Source organism: Macadamia integrifolia, chromosome 14, assembly GCF_013358625.1.
Source record: "Macadamia integrifolia cultivar HAES 741 chromosome 14, SCU_Mint_v3, whole genome shotgun sequence".
Taxonomy (NCBI): Eukaryota; Viridiplantae; Streptophyta; class Magnoliopsida; order Proteales; family Proteaceae; genus Macadamia; species Macadamia integrifolia.
In genome coordinates, this window is record NC_056570.1 from 13530119 (window position 1) to 13547555 (window position 17437).

The following is a 17437-nucleotide window of genomic DNA, read 5'->3' on the forward strand; positions in this document are numbered from 1 at the left end:
AGCCATGATCCCCACATCATTTTGAGAATTACTTGATTCTATGTGGTTCATTGATGTAGCAGCGCTACGATGGATCGACCCAAACCCCCTCCAAAACCCGGAACGAGAACCAGATCCAATTTGGGATCGAAGTTACTGATTTGGGTTCAAGATTATTATAATATTCTAGGATTTTATTTTTATTTGTAATCTTTTATTTTTGGGTAGTTTCTAGATAGGTAAGAAGTTTCCAATTTGGGTCCTTCTTTGTTTCTAATTCTATTAGTCTAGAATTTAGGGGATTTTATTTCTATTCCAGTCTTGGACTTTAATTAGGAAGTTTTGATTTTGATTTATTATAAATTAGGCATATAACCAAGTTATTCAGAATTAATGAAGAATGAACTGCTTTTGGAAAACCCCAGTGCGGCTGCCTCCCCCCCCCCCTTCTTCTTCTTCCCTGCGATCCCTATCTTCCCTCTTCTCTTATCTTTCTTTCTCCTTGTTCTCTCTTCTTTTCTGGTTCTCTGTTCCTGCGATCTTAACAGTCCAGCAAGGAAGGTACTGAACCCCTTCCCTTCCTTCTTCTCTTCCAACTTCTCTTCTTTCCTTTTCTATTTCATTTCCTGCAACTTGTGATGCAAGCATACTAAAAAGCAATTGTTTGAGCTCTCATCTCTAATCTGTTGGACTTGAAGTTTGGGTTGAAGGTTACCACCCTGTAGACGACCCAAAGCCCTAGGGTTACGACTCCTGGATCCCCTTCTCTACTAAAACCCTTCCCTGCAACTAGAACAGTGCACAAACCCTTCTGTCAGGGCCTTTTTTCAGAATTTTCCAAGCTAACCTGAGTCTGCTCATTCAAGTTATCATAGGTTACCATTGATAGGGTCGAGTCTTAAGAATTGATCCCTGAAACTTCACTTCAAGTGGAGCCCACATAGGTGAGATCGATCATCTAAAACCATACTGGTTTCGCTGCCCTTGTTCCTGTCCAAAGGTTGAAGACAACCTAAATCGTGGGATTTATTTCAAGCTCTCTATTCTGATTTTCCCATTATACCCCTATAAAGCCCCTTTATGCCACTTTATCCTTTAATTTCTTTTAGTTCCAAATCCAGCCTTGAACAATAATTTAAATCCCCACTTGTGTCCTCTCTCCTTAACCAACCCATTCGAACTTTAGGAATTTTTGGTTATTTACAAGTGTCATTCCACCCTTATGAACTTCAATGTAATTATTGGACTGCCACTCCACTGCAAACATTAATCTATTTACTGTTTTGCCACCTAATCTTAGACCTGAATTACTTAAGTTCTTAAGTGGGCTCAAAGCCACCCAAGTTTTGTCTTTTGGGGGCCACTAGCCCCGTATTATTTGTGAGATCGATCACCTAAAACTAGACTGGTTCTGCCGTCCTTGTTCCTGTCCAATGGTCGAAGGCAACCTAAATCGTGGGATTTATTTCAAGTTCTCTATTCTGGTTTTCCCATTATACACCTATATAGCCCCTTTATGCTATTTTGTCTTTTAATTTCTTTAAATCCCCACTTGTGTCCTCTCTACTTAACCAATCCATTCAGACTTTAGGAATTTCTGGGTATTTTCAAAAGTGCCATTCCACCCTTATGAACTTCAATGTGATTACTGGACTGCCACTCCAATGCAAACATCAATCTATTTACTATTTTGCCACCTAATCTTAGACCTGAATTACTTAAGTTCTTAATAGGCTCACAGCCACACGAGTTTGGTCTTTTGGGGCCCACCGGCCAGGCATTATTTGATATCAGAGCAAAAGTTCCTATTTCAAGTCATGCCAACCCCTTTTACTACCATAGACTTATGGGAAAGACTATTTCAATAGAATGAAGAGATATTGAAAGCTAGTCAAGAAATGCTCAGAGCTACACATGCAAAGTTGATTGCAAGTAGGACAGATAGGGAAGCACAAGCTATTACCATCCAGGTCATTACCACAAGACTTGCTGCCATAAAGACACATTCTGAATCGAGACGGACAACAAGGTCACATTATTCATGACACTATGATGTCACCTCGGGAACCATGCTCTCTCCAACAGGATGAAGAAGCCTTGAAAGCTCTCCAAGCTAATCTAGAAGTGCTTAATGTTTCCCATCTAGAGGCCATTAGAGCTGTTGGTGTACGATGTCTTGTATTCCATCGTAGTTTAATCCAGGGAGTACTGGTGCAGCACCTAGACAGGCAGATGGCGGTCCCGCTAGCCAGTTAGCAGGCTGTGGGGGTTGCAAGGGGGGTAGGAGGCCCCCCTGCATAGCAGGGGGTGTAGCCCCACTTGAATTTTTTATTTGAGGGCAATTGTCTACTTTCTGGATTAGGATTTTTTTCGCTATATATTTGTAGCGAGGGTTTCTTTCTTTGTAATGCAAGCAATACTGAGAGGTGTGAGGACGAGCACTGTAACCCTACTCTCCATTGATAGTGAAGCAGGATCTCATCTCACCGGGGACGTAGGCAACCTTGCCGAACCTTGTAAAATCCATGTGCATTGTTTGTTTTGTTTTTTCCATTATCTTCTGCATCGTTTTAGGGTTGCGTTTCTATATAAAGAAAGTTTGTAGCCGATATTAAAGATGAACTAGAAGATGTGATGGTGGTTACATCTGAAGAACTAATCAATGGTCAAATTTTAGTTATGAAACCCCTCCATCCGATTCCAATCAAAGTTATATCATTTTTTTATGGCCATCAGGATAACGTGACCGTTGACTATGAGATGTGCTAGATCTTTGCTCCATCGAAGTTGTTGATCGAGTGGTGCTGATTCTCTCCTTCTATAAAATTCGTGGACGAGTTTTTCTAAACATCAGGGGAATTGATGTAGCAACGCTACGATGGATCAAAATTATTGATTTGGGTTCATGATTATTAGAATATTCTAGGATTTTATTTTTGGGTAGTTTCTAGATAGGTAAGAAGTTTCCAATTTGAGTCCTTCTTTGTTTCTAATTCTATTAGTCTAGATTTTAGGGGATTTTATTTCTATTCCAGTCTTAGACTTTAATTAGGAAGTTTTGATTTTGATTTATTATAAATTAGGCATGTAACCAAGTTATGGGGAATTAATGAAGAATGAATTGATTTTGGAAAACCCTAGCGTGGCTACCTTCTTCCCCGTCCCCCTATTCCTTCTTCTTTGAGATCTCTTCTTGCCCCCTTCTCTCTCTTATTTCCTCCTTGTCCAGTAAGACAACCCCCCCTTTCTTCTTCTTCCCTGCGGTCTCCCTATCTCCCATCTTCTCCTATCTTTCTTTCTCCTTGTTTCTCTTCTATTCTGGTTCTCTGTTCCTTCGATCTTAGCAGTCCAGCAAGGAAGGTACTGAACCCCTTCCCTTCCTTCTCTCTCCAACTTCTCTTCTTTCCTTTTCTGTTTCGTTTCCTGCAACTTGTTATGCAAGCAGACTGAAAAGCAATAGTTTGAGCTCTCATCTCTAATCTGTTGGACTTAAAGTTTGGGTTGAAGGTTACTACCCTGTAGGCGACCCAAAGCCCTAGGGTTTCAAATCCTGGATCCCCTTCTCTGCTGAAACCCTTCCCTGCAACCAAAACAGAGCACAAATCCTTCCGCCAGGGCTTGTTTCAGAATTTTCCAAGCTAACCTGAGCCTGCTAGTTCGAGTTATCGTGGGTTACCATTGATAGCCGAGTCTTAAGAATTGATCCCTGAAACTTCACTTCGAGTGGAGCCCACATAGGTGAGGTCGATCACCTGAAACCATACTGGTTTTCCACCCTTGTTCCTGTCCAAAGGTTGACGACAACCTAAATCATGGGATTTATTTCAAGTTCTACATTTTGGTTTTCCCATTATACCCCTATAAAGCCCCTTTATGCCACTTTGTCCTTTAATTTCTTTTAGTTCCAAATCCAGCCTTGAACAATAGTTTAAATCCCCACTTGTGTCCTCTCTTTTTAACTAGCCCATTTAAACTTTACGAATTTCTGGGTATTTACAAAAGTGCCATTCCACCCTTACGAACTTCAATGTAATTACTGGACTGCCACTCCAGTGCAAACATCAATCTATTCACTGTTTTGCCACCTAATCTTAGACCTGAATTCCTTAAGTTCTTAAGTGGGCTCACAGCCACCCGAGTTTGGTCTTTTGGGTCCCACTGGCCCCGCAATATTCATATTTCTCTACTTTTCCCTTCTCATCAGGAATTCCTCGCAGTATTATTTATATAATATATATGGTCACATTGGTCAAGGGATAGATACATTTATGTCTTGGGCTCCCATCTAGATATCATGGTGTCTGGATTTGACTAAGTTATCATGATGTTTAATGGGTTCGTAGTAAAAAAATTGTTGAGATCCGTGATTAAATATCTCAAGTTATTGATTGTTTTGTTTAATTTTAATTGACTGGAGTCATTTAGTTTGACTTCTGTATTAAGCTGATAGAACTTGTCTTTGAATGTACAAAATAGTTCCCCAATGGCTATGTTATTTTTCATTAGTATTTTGTATACTAGATTCAGACATAGGGCCATCTAATCAACAATAACAAATGTTTTCTTGGAAATTGACTGATATCATTTTGCTCAACTTTCTTATGAAGCTGACAGAACTTGTTTGGAACAGATTAGTTCACCAATGGCTATGTTGATGCTCATAACAATTCTGGATGCTGGATTTATATGTAGTCTCCATTGTGGATCATATGAATGGTCATGCCTTCACGGTGGATTTAGATTCTTGGAAAAATTGTGCTACTAGACATCACACCTTTGTTTATATGGCGAATGAAAACATCCAGTTAAAATTCATCATCCTGATCCATATTTCTGATACATGTTCAAGTGTTTCATGTGATATGATGACCTAATGTTCTATTATCAGTTGGAATCATTTGCTAATTTCTTGGCAGGCAAAGGAGGCTGGTAGTACCCGTTTCTGCATGGGCGCTGAATGGAGGGATACCATTGGCAGGAAGACCAATTTCAACCAGATCCTTGAATATGTAAAAGAAATAAGGTATGAGGAAACTCCTGCTATTTCTTAAGTGCTTTGGTAGGAAGGTTGAGTGATCAATGTGAATATAAACATATTTCTCAATTATGTCTCGGTAATGGTAGCCACTACAATAAAAAATCTGCCAGTCTTTATTGTGTGCTGAGTTGAATTGTGTAGTAAATGAAAATAGATTTCTAATGAACGTATGGGTGATTGTGAGTTATCTATATTGAATAAATGAGGGACTCCAGCAACATGGATCCCTCAATCCGTATCTTTCATCTGTGCTTATGTGAGAATGACATCACTTGTCAATGTGGTTCAAAGACCTTGTGGGATCATCGATTTCTCGAGGATACACACCCGTAAAATAAGTGAGAAACTGAACTACTGAAGGATTAATATATAATGTATACCTTACCCTTGGTACAGGGGTATGGGCATGGAGGTGTGCTGCACTTTGGGAATGCTAGAGAAGCAGCAAGCCATGGAACTCAAGAAGGGCTTACAGCATACAACCATAATCTGGATACCTCAAGAGAGTACTACCCCAACATCATAACCACAAGATCATATGATGAACGCCTGGAAACTCTTCAGTTTGTTCGAGACGTGGGAATCAATGTCTGTTCATCTGATTTGCTTCAGAAAATCTATGAACTCCTAAAGCATAGTCTTGCCAAAAAATATCACAATAGGAATCTTGATTATGCCCTTTACTATAGATAGCTAATTAGCCGACTGAGTTTGGTTTAGTTCTTGGATGAAATGGAGGACACATTTTTGTCAATGAAAAATGGTTTACTCATGAACTTGCCAAGTTGGTCAACATTTTTGTTATAAAAAATGATTCTGTATTTGAGAGAGAGAGAGAGAAAGGAGATGGGAAACATTACCCCATTGTGCAAGGTGAGCCTTAAGACATGCTTTCACTTAATCTCCTTGATTCTTCTGAAGCCATACTATAATGACTTACTTTCAGGTAGCCTTTTGTGGTTTATGATGTTCAGTAATTCTTCCACTCTTAATGATTGTATTAGGGATTACCATCCAATGAATCTCTTGCGTACTACTTACAACATACTGTCCAGGGTTCTTGCTTCAAGACTTTCTGAAGTTCTGAAGCCTAGGATCTATCAAAGTTATGGGAATTTATTGTACTGATGGGAGATTCTTGAACCTTCCACTCCAAACTATTTCATGAATTACTAAAATTTTGGTTGAAATATTGCACATTTCAACCAAAAAATTGAAGTGGCATTTTGGTGGTCTAACAGTTGATTTTGCCCCGAAATTTCTGGCAAGCTATTTAGGCTTGATTACACATATTCAAACCATTAGATTGAAACTGACACACATGTACAAAATGGTAGTTTGGCTTTCGACCCTAGGTTGCTATTGTAAATTGTAGCCTACTGTATCATTCTTATACATAACCTATTATACACATAATTTAGTACTAGAAAACACCAAATTCAAATGAGTAACTCGGCTACTGCAGGTCCTCCAGCACGTTGTGACTGCCGGTAGGGAGTTTCTGTCTTTTTCTGTTTCTTTATTCCCCCATCTCTACCTTGTGCAGAACCATTATCACCGATGATGTAGATCCGGGTTCCAAATCGGAATTGAATTACTTATGGACCCACTTAAATAATTAAGATCCAAATAGAAGAGATAATGGGCCTCTTGTAATTAAATTGAATGACAACTGTAATTAATGTAGAATTTTTAATGCAGTGGCAGAATTGTAATTATGAGGAACTTCACTTTAAGAGAAGAGGCAAAGAAGGGTAGTGGGACATGTGGGGCCCTTTTGATAACACTCTGGGAGAATGTTTCTGATGTTCTTCTATTCTGCGGGAATGCAAATAGAACAGAAATATGTTTGGCACGTCCGGTTCATTTTTGTATTCCCGCAGAATGAACCAATGAAAAAGAATGACTAAGAATACATTGCAAGAATACAAAAAAGTAACTTTGTCTATTCTTCTACTAACTTAAAAGAACAAAAACCCTCCAAAACCCCACAAACCCCTTTACTATTTTTCCAACAACTCCCGATCAAAAATCCCCAAACCCGTCTCTTCCCTTGCAAGAAGCCAGCAAAAAGGGTCGCCGCTTCCCTGCAACAGGTTCTCTCTCTCTCTCTCTCTCTCTCGCTCGCTCTCTTGCTCTGTTTGAAAAATAGTTCTATCTCCCTGGAACAGGTATTGTCTCTCACAAGAACCATAAAACTGGTTTCAAGCTCAAGATCATGACTCAAAGGGGCTTCCTATTTGTTCTCCTACAACAGGTATTGTCTCTCTCTCTCTCGCTCTCTCACAATCTCTCTCTCTCGCTCTCTCACAATCTCTCTCTCTCTCTCTCTCTCTCTCTCTCTCTGCCGCTCTTTCTTCCTGCTATCTTGTTCAACCCCAAATTAAAAAAAAAAAAAAGGTGGGGATTTGCTTTTTTTTTTCTTTCTAGGTTTTCAGCCATTGATGCTTTGGTTTGTTGCTTGAAGAGAAGATTAATTTTTTCATCTTTATATTCCAAGTAATTAATAGAGGTAAAATCTTTGAGCATTTCTTATTTTCTTGATATGGGTTTCTTATTTCACTCTCGTTTCTTGCTTGGATTTTGGGACATCTGTAAATTGCAGTGATTTGGGAGATTTTCTTGCTCTGATATTGTGATTTTTGTGAAGTCTGAAAATGTGTTTGGTAAATTTTTTATTTCTTTCTGGTTATGGTGATCTCTGTTCTTGACTGCTCAAGTTTCGTAGTTGCTTACTTTGATCGTGATGGGTTTCTGAACAATACCCATTTGAGCATATTTCATCATTCTCATCTTCGATCAAGGTATGAATCACGAAAAGAAATCATATAGTGATTTTATCCAACTAATGGGGTCATAAGTACAGATGAGACATTTGCTTTCTAGATAACATTCTATTCAACTTATTTTTTTCACAATGTGTTCTTCCTATTGGGTTTTGTATTCCAAAAAGCAAGGACTTTCCATGCATCTTACCCTCTACTTCGGACCTAGCGTGGGTACCTGGTGTGGGTGATAGTGTAATTGACGGTTGCAGTGAGAGAACCGGAGTTGGAGCGGGATGGAGGAGAAGAGACTGATCTGAAGAACAAGAGTGAATCTGATTTTGCCGAGCTGAAGTTTCCATAGTTGGAATTCCTGGAGCCAGACTTGGCTCTGGAATTCCTGAAACCGAAGTTTTCCGAGGCTGAAACCGCTCTGATCCATATGCACCTGAGAAAATAAAATAACACTTGAATATACCTTTATTTTCCATTTCTTGAATCAAATAAGAAACAAACATTTCAATTCCTAATTAGGTAAATTTGATTCTAAAAGCACAAGACAAAGATATGCAAACAAGTAAGTTTGAAGGGATAAAAACTCTAATTTTGTTGGTTTTTAGCCCTACCTTTTTAGTTTTCTCCGATATCTCAAGTTAAAAGACAGATTCACCTCTGAACATATTATTACTTATGTCCCATTGAAGTGTTGTTTTTTTTTTTAACCAAAACATGCCAGACTTAAATAGAATGGCACAACAATAAACAATGTATGAAGACTCCTCACATTGTGATTATGATAATATGATACAAAAAACATATGATAATATGATACAAAAAACATGAAGGAAGTAGAGGTGCCATTTAGCAAGCACTCATTACAATGGGCATTTCATCACATTCTGCTTACATTAATATCCAATTAATTTTAAGGGTCCAGAGTCTAGACAATGCCATATATTTCAGCCACATTCTTCTCTTAGTTAACATGCAAATTGTGTGCAAAATGATTCATGTTCTTCTTGCTCTTGAAATCCAGCTCATTTGGTTATTCTTTCTCCTTGGCCAAGCCCAAAGGATTCCTAGTTTAGACTATCTGGGGTCGTGCATTATGTCATGGAGAAATCTCCATAAAGCACTAACGTTTTTGGCTTCTCCTATTGAAGAGAGAGTCAGGGTAGTCAACATTCATGGAGAACAAGAAGATGGTGATGTTGCTGGTACTTCTACTACAATTCATCAGGGCAGTCAACGTGTACAAGGAAGACAGATGAATGAGCTAAGGATACAAATTGCAAATCAAATGGCAGTAGATAAGGGTTACCCCCTGATTTGATTGTTTATGTAATAAAATTTCAAGACACCCATTTGTAGCTATGATTTTTATTTTGTAATTCCTATAAACTTGAATAGTAGACTCTTGTTTTTTTATTAAGATAAATGTGGAAACTCTTTATGCTTATATTTTATTTTTTCCTTTAAGTAATAGTATTTTAAAAGATAATTTCATAAAAAAATTATTTCCTTATTTAAGTTAAATTTGACCATAATAACATGTTTGTAATTATTGATTTCATTGTTCAAAAGTGAATTTTCATTATTGTCCTTGAAGGAATAGAAGTGTTTGTCAAACTCTGTTTCTGTTCTTTTCCTGTTCTAAGGATATTTCTGAAATAGTTTTACCAAACATTGTTTCTATTCCGCCAGAGTGTCTTCACAGCATGGAATCGAAAAGAACACTTCTGTAAAAGAACACTCTCCAGGAATAGAAGTGTTATCAAACGACCCCATAGTGTAAAGGCCAAAAGGGTATTCTTAGAATGGAAAAATCTCAATGGCAAACTGTAATATGGAGGGGATGGAGGGGCATTAATATGAAAATATACAATTAAGGGTTTCAAGCTACGATTCAAGGAAGGGATCGGAGTCATCTTCAACCTTGGGTTGGAAACAGAAGCGGAAAACCAGTTGCGGCTTCAAAGAAGAGAACTTCTTCCCTTGAGCTCTGTTAGATCTCATATTTTACGGCAAGGTTCCCAAGTCAAGGGCCTCTTGGTTGCAGCTAATGGATACACAAAACAGTAAAGGAAGAGAGAGGATCTGATGTCTGAACTATAACTGGTGGTAGAACCAAAACCAGAACTGATTCCAGGTAGGGAAAACACTCCTGCGAGGAGGATTAGGAAGCAAATATGCCAGGTTTGGGTCGCCCTAGAGGGGTAATCCAACCCTAAAAGTTTCAGCTCCAACCGATCTTCCACTGGAGAGTTCAATTCCTTAGGGCTAGAGTACGACAGTTGCAGAATAGAGGAAGGAAAACAGCAAAGGGGAAGAAGATAAGAAAAGAAGAAACAAGAGAAAGGAGATCAGAGATGGAAAGGGAGCGAAGCATGCACAACATCCATTGTTTCACCCACAATCTTCATTCAATTCCTTTCAGTTCTCAAACTCAAAACTGAAACTCCATCGACTGACATGGTAATATAATGGAAAAAATTAAATACAAGAAAACTAATTGCCATGGAAACTAACCTAAATTAGAAATAAAATCCTAATCAAATAAAACTTGACTCTCAGCTAACATGAACTGTACTAACTCTAAAAAGGAAGAAAATAAATAACAAAATCAAATTCAAAGTAACCCTAAATAAACCAACGGCCTATGGCATCAACCGACCTATGGTGCAGCTGGTCTAGAGGAACCAGCTCCTCCCCTGAACTTTCTGCCTCTATTCTACTCTCGCAAATGTGTAACTTGGCTTGATTCCCTAACAAGCCGTATCTGTCTTCCTCTGCTTTTGTCTCAACATCAGCAGGCATATGCTCATCACTACTATCATACAGATCCCTTGGTGCTGGAATTCTTTCAAGTACTGACTCAAACACCTCCCTAGCCTTCTGCTTGTCCAACTTTCTTTGTGTTCCTCCCTTCATGAGGGTAACCATGATCTTTTTCACCTCACTAAGGACCCTAAGGCAGATGCAAGAGCGATTCATTGGATCGGGTTGAGCCTGTTCAAGTGCCCTAACTAAGAACCTGGTCCAAGATTGGTATTTGTTCAGTAGGAAATTTAGGATTTATTTTAGTTGGGAAAGATATGTGATCTTTTATTTTGTGGTAGCTATTAGTCAAGTCGAGAAATTTCCAATTTAACTTTTACTGAGTTTATATTTTTGTTTATCTAAGGTTTAATTTGGAAGTTATTAGGAGTCTTTGCCTTTTGGGTTTTATAAATAGATGTGTAACCAATGATTGGAGTGGTAGAATGAAAAGATCAATTGAGTTTGATGTGTTTGAGAGCATGTGTGATGTAGATAAATCACTTGGGCTTATTTTATTGTAAATAAACCTTAGGTTGTGTTATGTATGTGTTGGGCCTTTGATCCCATGGATTTTCTTTGAAATGAGCACTTTAATTGGCCTAAAATATGGGTAAAAGGTAGGAAAACATGATTTATATTCAGTGCTTTTATTTAAGTTGTTTTAATTCAATAAAGGCCCATGGGGCCCATCGAGTGTAATGTCCTATATGGACTAGTAGTTAGTCAGTCCTACACTATGTTGGAGTTAGAAGTCTAGTCCTAGTTCTATTTGAAGTCCTAGTTGCAGTAGGAGTGTCTAGTCCTATTTGGAAACTAGATCCTAGTCAAGGTATTATTGTAATTCTGTCATCTTTAAATAGAGGAGCTTATGCACTGATATTTTTTAGATTTGAATAAAGAAGATTTGCAATCAATTGCTTAGAGCAGCCGGGATAGCTGTGGGTGAGAAGCCCGAGCCGAGATAGTCATCTCCTCTCCCACTTTCCTTGTTTCTTCTTTATTTAATCACTTTATTTCCTTTCTATTTTCTGTTTACTGTTATTAGAAGTTCAGACCTGTTAAAGCATTCAAAATCAGAATCGATCAGTCAAAGAGTTCTTGTTTTTGAAGCCAATCGACCCTCATTGCTGCCCAAATCTGAGAACTGATCTGTAGATGCTTTGGAAGACTGGTTCTATACTCTAAGAAGATCAATCGATCCTCTCTTGAAGGTTATTTGAAGAAGACAAGTTGCTGTTCCTGCAGAATTCTTCACATTCTCTTTCCTAGGTTTGAAAATCAAGAAAGCGCATAACTCCATAACCAGCAATCAGAAGCTCTTCATATTTGGGGGGTTTTGTACCCTTGGTGGGCCCTACAATCGATCAAATTTGTAGCTCAATCGGACTCCTATAGACCTAGCCGCACCTCTCTCTCTCTCTCTCCAGCTCTATAGCAGGTCTTTCTCTCTCCTATTGGGTTGGGTTTTGGGCTGGTTTTGCTCTTATATGGGTATTATATCCTTGGGGGTTTATTTGATGGTCTTATTTTTTTATTTCCTACTCCTATTTGTATTGTTTAGGGTTATAAACTGTTGGGGTAGTTTCTTGTAATCTACTCCTGCATTACTGTGGGCTGATGCATGTGATTCTCTCCCCCTCATCTTCTTGTATGATCTCTCTCTCTTCCTTTCTATCTTCTGTATTCTTCTCCCTTATTTCTTCTATTGATGTTTCCTTGTTACTCTGTTTTATGAGCGATACTTCAGTCCTAATTCCCAAACTTGGAGATTGATATCCCTCTTCTCCTTCTCTTTCCTCCTCAAACTTGGTGTGTTAATGCCCACCCTAAGGGCAACCCAGTGTATGGGATATGGTGTCTAATACTTACGATGGCCGTGGGAAACAAATGGATTTTAAGATCTAATGTCCCTTGTTCCGCATGGTAGAGTTTCAGTTGCTTGATATGAAATGCTGGGTTTTTCTTTCGAGTGATTATGAACTATGTTCAAGAGGGTCTTATGTTAGTCATCCATCCCTGAAACTTCATCTTGACAGTAGTTGGTATTACATGAGCTCTTTCATCGCAAGTCAGGAGCCTAGCTCTGGTTTGATATCCCAAGGTTGAAAGCAACTTCTTGGTTGTCTTTTGAAACACTTTTACTTTTTTGGGAGATGTAAATCTACGAGGGTGGGGTAGCTTGGGGTATTCCTGAGGGTTTAGAAGTGGGTTAGTATATGGATTGTTGAGAGTGGTTTGGGTTCAGCAAGGAACCTATGTGTAGTTATGTTAGGTGTTATACTTTTTAACACTATAATGGTACATTATTGATTAGGAACCTAAACTACTAGAGAGGACACGAAGATTGATCTCAGGTACTGTACTTGTGATTTGGGTTCTAAGGTGAGTGGGTGATGATCTTAATTTACGGAGTGTTTCTGCATTTCTTTTATAATTTTGCATAAAACAAATGTTATGATTGATTGATATATCTTGTTATTTCTGTTGTCATTTATGTGAATGTGGTATGATGAGATTGTGGAATGGTTGCTTTGAACTGTGAAGGTAAGAGAGGTAAGACGGGACATGGTGGGCCAAAAGGTGAATTCCGGCACCGTGTGCCCGATGCTTGTGTTTATATTGTGTGATGGATGGTGGATGGATAGCATTATGTAGAATGCATTTGGGTTAGGTTATCACAACCCGAGTGCTACAACCCCTTGTCAGTAGGGGTGATTTATTGACTAATCCCATTCAGTGGTTGCCTAATTAACAATGCACTTCCACGGCATGACGGACTGTACCCAGTGGCGGATTGCAGCATGGTACAACATACTGTACGCATAATTGCTGGGGTTATTAACCTAGGGGTTAGCCGGGGACCAAGGTTCTTTTGCGATTGGCGGACTCTTGCATGTGACTAGCTTGTATTTCTGGAGCCCTACATACTAGGGAGGGGATACAACCTACGTTGTGTAGCACTAATACCACGAGGATAGTCCTAGTAATGGAATAGGAAGTAGAATAGCCAAATGGACTCATGACCATCATATAATGGAGTGGGGCATGCATTCCATCATATGTATAGTGTTGCATGCCTGCCCCCACCCCTCACTAAGCTTGTGAAGCTCACCCCATTCTTTATGTATTTTTTTTAGATGGAGAGATCACTGAGTTGTCAGGTACCAGTACTGATACATCAGGAGTGGTTCTAGACATTTGGTTAGTTATTTCAGAAGCAGAGGTAGAGCACGGACCCGACTGCGGGTGTGATGACTATGCCTTTGGAGTCTTGGATTGCTGAGTGCCTTTTGGAGTTTTTTGTTATGTTTTGTGTATATATCTGCTGCTATGTAATATAATTCTGATGGATGTGTATGGATCTGTGGAGATGGATGTAAATAACCCTTTGAGATGTAAATAATGCAGTATCATGTAGCTAACACCAATATTATCTATCTGATCTTTGTTATGTATATGATTTTAGTTATCTTGTTGGATTGTGTGCATCAACCTATAGCTTTGTGATCCTGGTGTGTCAGGCTGACTGGATACGTTAAGGTGTCTAGTGCCGTATACCTTGGCCTAAATAAGGCAAGGTGTGACAGTTTTCCCATAACTCCTCCCCTTCTTACTCCAAATTAGATCCTCGTGCCCTGAGGTGTGTGTTCCTTGGTTACTTGGCCTCTCTAAGGGGTATAGATGTTTTCACCCTCCTACTTGCTGATTGTATGTAAATATGGATGTCACTTTTTATGAATATGAGGCATATTTCAAGTCACCTCTTCAGTGGAGAGTCTTGAGGAAGAGCTTTCGTTAGTCATTGATATGTCTCCAATTCAAGGGGGAGACACCGGTTCAGGGGGAGCCACCAATTCAGCCACCAGTTTAGAGTTTAAAGGATGTGATGACTTATGCTCGAAGGTCCAAGAAAAAGGACACCACTAGTGACCAACCATACCCTTCTGCAGCACCTCCATTGGATCCACCATCATCAGTTAATACTTCTCATGTGCTTGATAATATATATGTTGCCCCTTTAGAGGATGATCAACCCATTGCTGTTCGAGAAGGAGTTCATTCCTGTACCCAACACCCTATTTCCCATTTTGTTTCTTATGCATCTCTATCACCCTCCTATAGGGCCTTTGTTTCTTCGTTGTCTTCTATGTTTATTCCACAGGGTTGGTAAGAAGCAATTAATGATCCAAATTGGAAGGTTGCTATGGTGGAGGAATTCTAGCATTACATAAAAATGGTACCTTGGAACTTGTCTCTCCTCCTCAAAGGAAGAAAGTAGTCGGGTCCAAATGGGTTCTTACAATCAAGCAAAGGGCCGATGGGATTGTTGAGAGGTTGGAAGAACCGTTAGTAGCCAAAGGTTTCACCCAAACCTATGGGATTGAGTACCAAGAGACCTTTTCACACGTAGCAAAGGTGAATTCGGTCAGGGCGTTGTTGTTAGTGGCTTTCAATCTGGGGTAGAATTTTCAACGGTTGGATGTCAAGTTGAAGAGGAAATCTAAATGGATGTTCCTCTTGGTTTTGCATCTTCATTCATTACTGGTCATGTCTGCAAGTTGAAGAAGTCACTGTATGGCCTCAAACAATCTCTTAGGGCATGGTTTGGCCAGTCTATAAAATCTATGAAGAGCCTTGGATACAGACAGAATCAAGCAAATCATATCCTATTCAAGGGAAAAGGTAACTAGATTATTACTCTGATTGTCTATGTTGATGATATAATAATTACTGGGAACAATGATGAGGAGATCTCCAATCTCAAGGCCCTACTAGTAGTAGAGTTTGAAACTAAAGACTTAGGGCCTCTTCGGAATTTCATTGGGATCGAAGTTGCAAGATCCAGTAGAAGTATGTCTTAGATCTCCTTAGTGAGTCTGGTATGCTTGGTTGCAAGCCTGTAGATGTTCTTATAGAGGTCAATCGTCAACTCAACAATGCAGTGGGTGAATCGGTCGATAAAGAACAGTACCAAAGTCTTGTTGGCCGACTGATCTATTTATCCCACACTAGGCCTGATATTGCCTATGTCGTAGGGATTGTTAACCGCTTCCTTCATGATCCCCGAACATCTCATCTTGTTGCTGTGTACCAAATTTTAAGATATTTGAAGTCCAATCATGGGAAATGCTCTTCTCTAATAATGGGCACTTGAAGATAAAGAAGCCTTTACCAATGCTAATTGGGCTACATCTGTGGATGATCGGAGATCTACATCTAGATATTGTTCCTTTCTTGAGGGAAATCTTGTGACATGGCGAAGAAAGAAGCAGTTAGTTGTGTCTCGTTCTAGTGTCGAAGCTGACATTTGGATATTATTCCTTTCTTAAGGGAAATTTGTTACATTGCAAAGCAAGAAGCCATTAGTTGTGTCTCTTTCTAGTGTCGAAGCTGAGTATGTGCAATAACACAGCGGATTTGTGAGCTGACATGGCTTAAGAGCCTCTTGTGTGATCTTGGAGTTGTTTTTTAAGACCCTACGTGGTTGTACTGTGATAACAAGGTAACCATTATTATTACTCACACATCCAACATGACAGGACGAAGCATATTAAGATTGATAAGCACTTCATCAAAGAGAATCGAACATGGGATGATCTGCATACCCTTTGTTAGTTTTGAAAATCAATTAGCTGATGTGTTTACCAAGGCTGTTCTTTGTCAGACATTTCATCCTCTTGTCGCCAAATTGGGCATGCATGATATATTTGCACCAACTTGAGGGGAAGTGTTGAGATGACCATAGTTAGTTTACTATTTTAGCATGGTTATTTACTATTACCATAGTAACTCTTGTAGATAGGGAGGTTTAATCAGCGATATCCTAATTTCCTTATTTTGGTTGTAATGTTCTTATAAATAAAGGTGACCTCTGTCATTATTGACAAGTCTAATCAATAATCATTCTCAAACCATTGGTTCTCAACTGTAAGGTACAAGGACTTGGCTAAAATGTGTCAAGAAATAGTTTTATTGAATTGGAAAAAAGGGTTAATGTCTCAGAAGGGAGAGGAGGGAGGGCTAGTTTGCTTCTATTTTTCACAGCTATGACCAAGATGCGGGTGGACCTTGGCGAAATGGTGAAGTTGCTCCATTGCGAACTAGTGGTTGTAGTGTCGAGTCGGGAAGTAGCCTCTCTGCGATGTGGGGGCAAGGCTGCATATATTATGAACTTCCCCAGACCCTGCAGTGGTGGGAGCCTCCTGCATTGGGTATGGCCTTTTTTTTTTCTTTCACAGCTATGTTCAAGTGTACAACTGCTGGGAGATGTCATATTCAAATCTCATCTCCATGTTGTGTTACACTGACGGGTTATCCCAGGGGTTTAGCAAATAATAGACTTGCCCTTGAATACTGACGTCAGTTTAGCGTATAGCTTGTTGCAATCATGAAGATGCTTTTTTAGTCGATGCCTTACAAAAAGAAATGGTTTTATTGAATTAAGAAAAGACTAATCTCTCATTTTGAGAGAAGGGTTAATCTACCTGTGATTCACAACCATGTCAGTGTCCAACTGCTGGGTGATGTCATACTCACATCCATTTCCATGTGGTATGCTCTCCAGGGGCTGAGCAAATAATAGACTTGGCCCTGAGTACCGACATCAGTCTGGCACATTGCTTGTTGCATTTGTGAAGATAAACTTTTCTCCAGTATCTTGTAAGCACTACTTGCCAATCTTATGTGTCGTTAATCTTGTAAATTCTCGCTCATTCTTTTCTGCAAGAGGTACAAATGGAGCATTAGTTACTCTGATGATATTCGCACTACTACTTGACTGACTCTAGAACCCTGCTTTAAAACACAATAGAGAACTTATTTTGGTCCTGAAACC

General features: G+C 39.3%; 1 long non-coding RNA gene and 1 pseudogene across 1 annotated transcript; both read left to right on the plus strand.

Annotated features, from left to right (window-relative positions):
* LOC122062034 overlaps positions 1-17437 on the plus strand; it is a 47357-nt pseudogene that overhangs the window by 13289 nt on the left and 16631 nt on the right.
* On the plus strand, positions 7013-9165 carry LOC122062035. Its single transcript, XR_006134786.1, has 3 exons — positions 7013-7113; positions 7189-7274; positions 8946-9165. It is a non-coding gene; the product is annotated as an uncharacterized LOC122062035 (long non-coding RNA).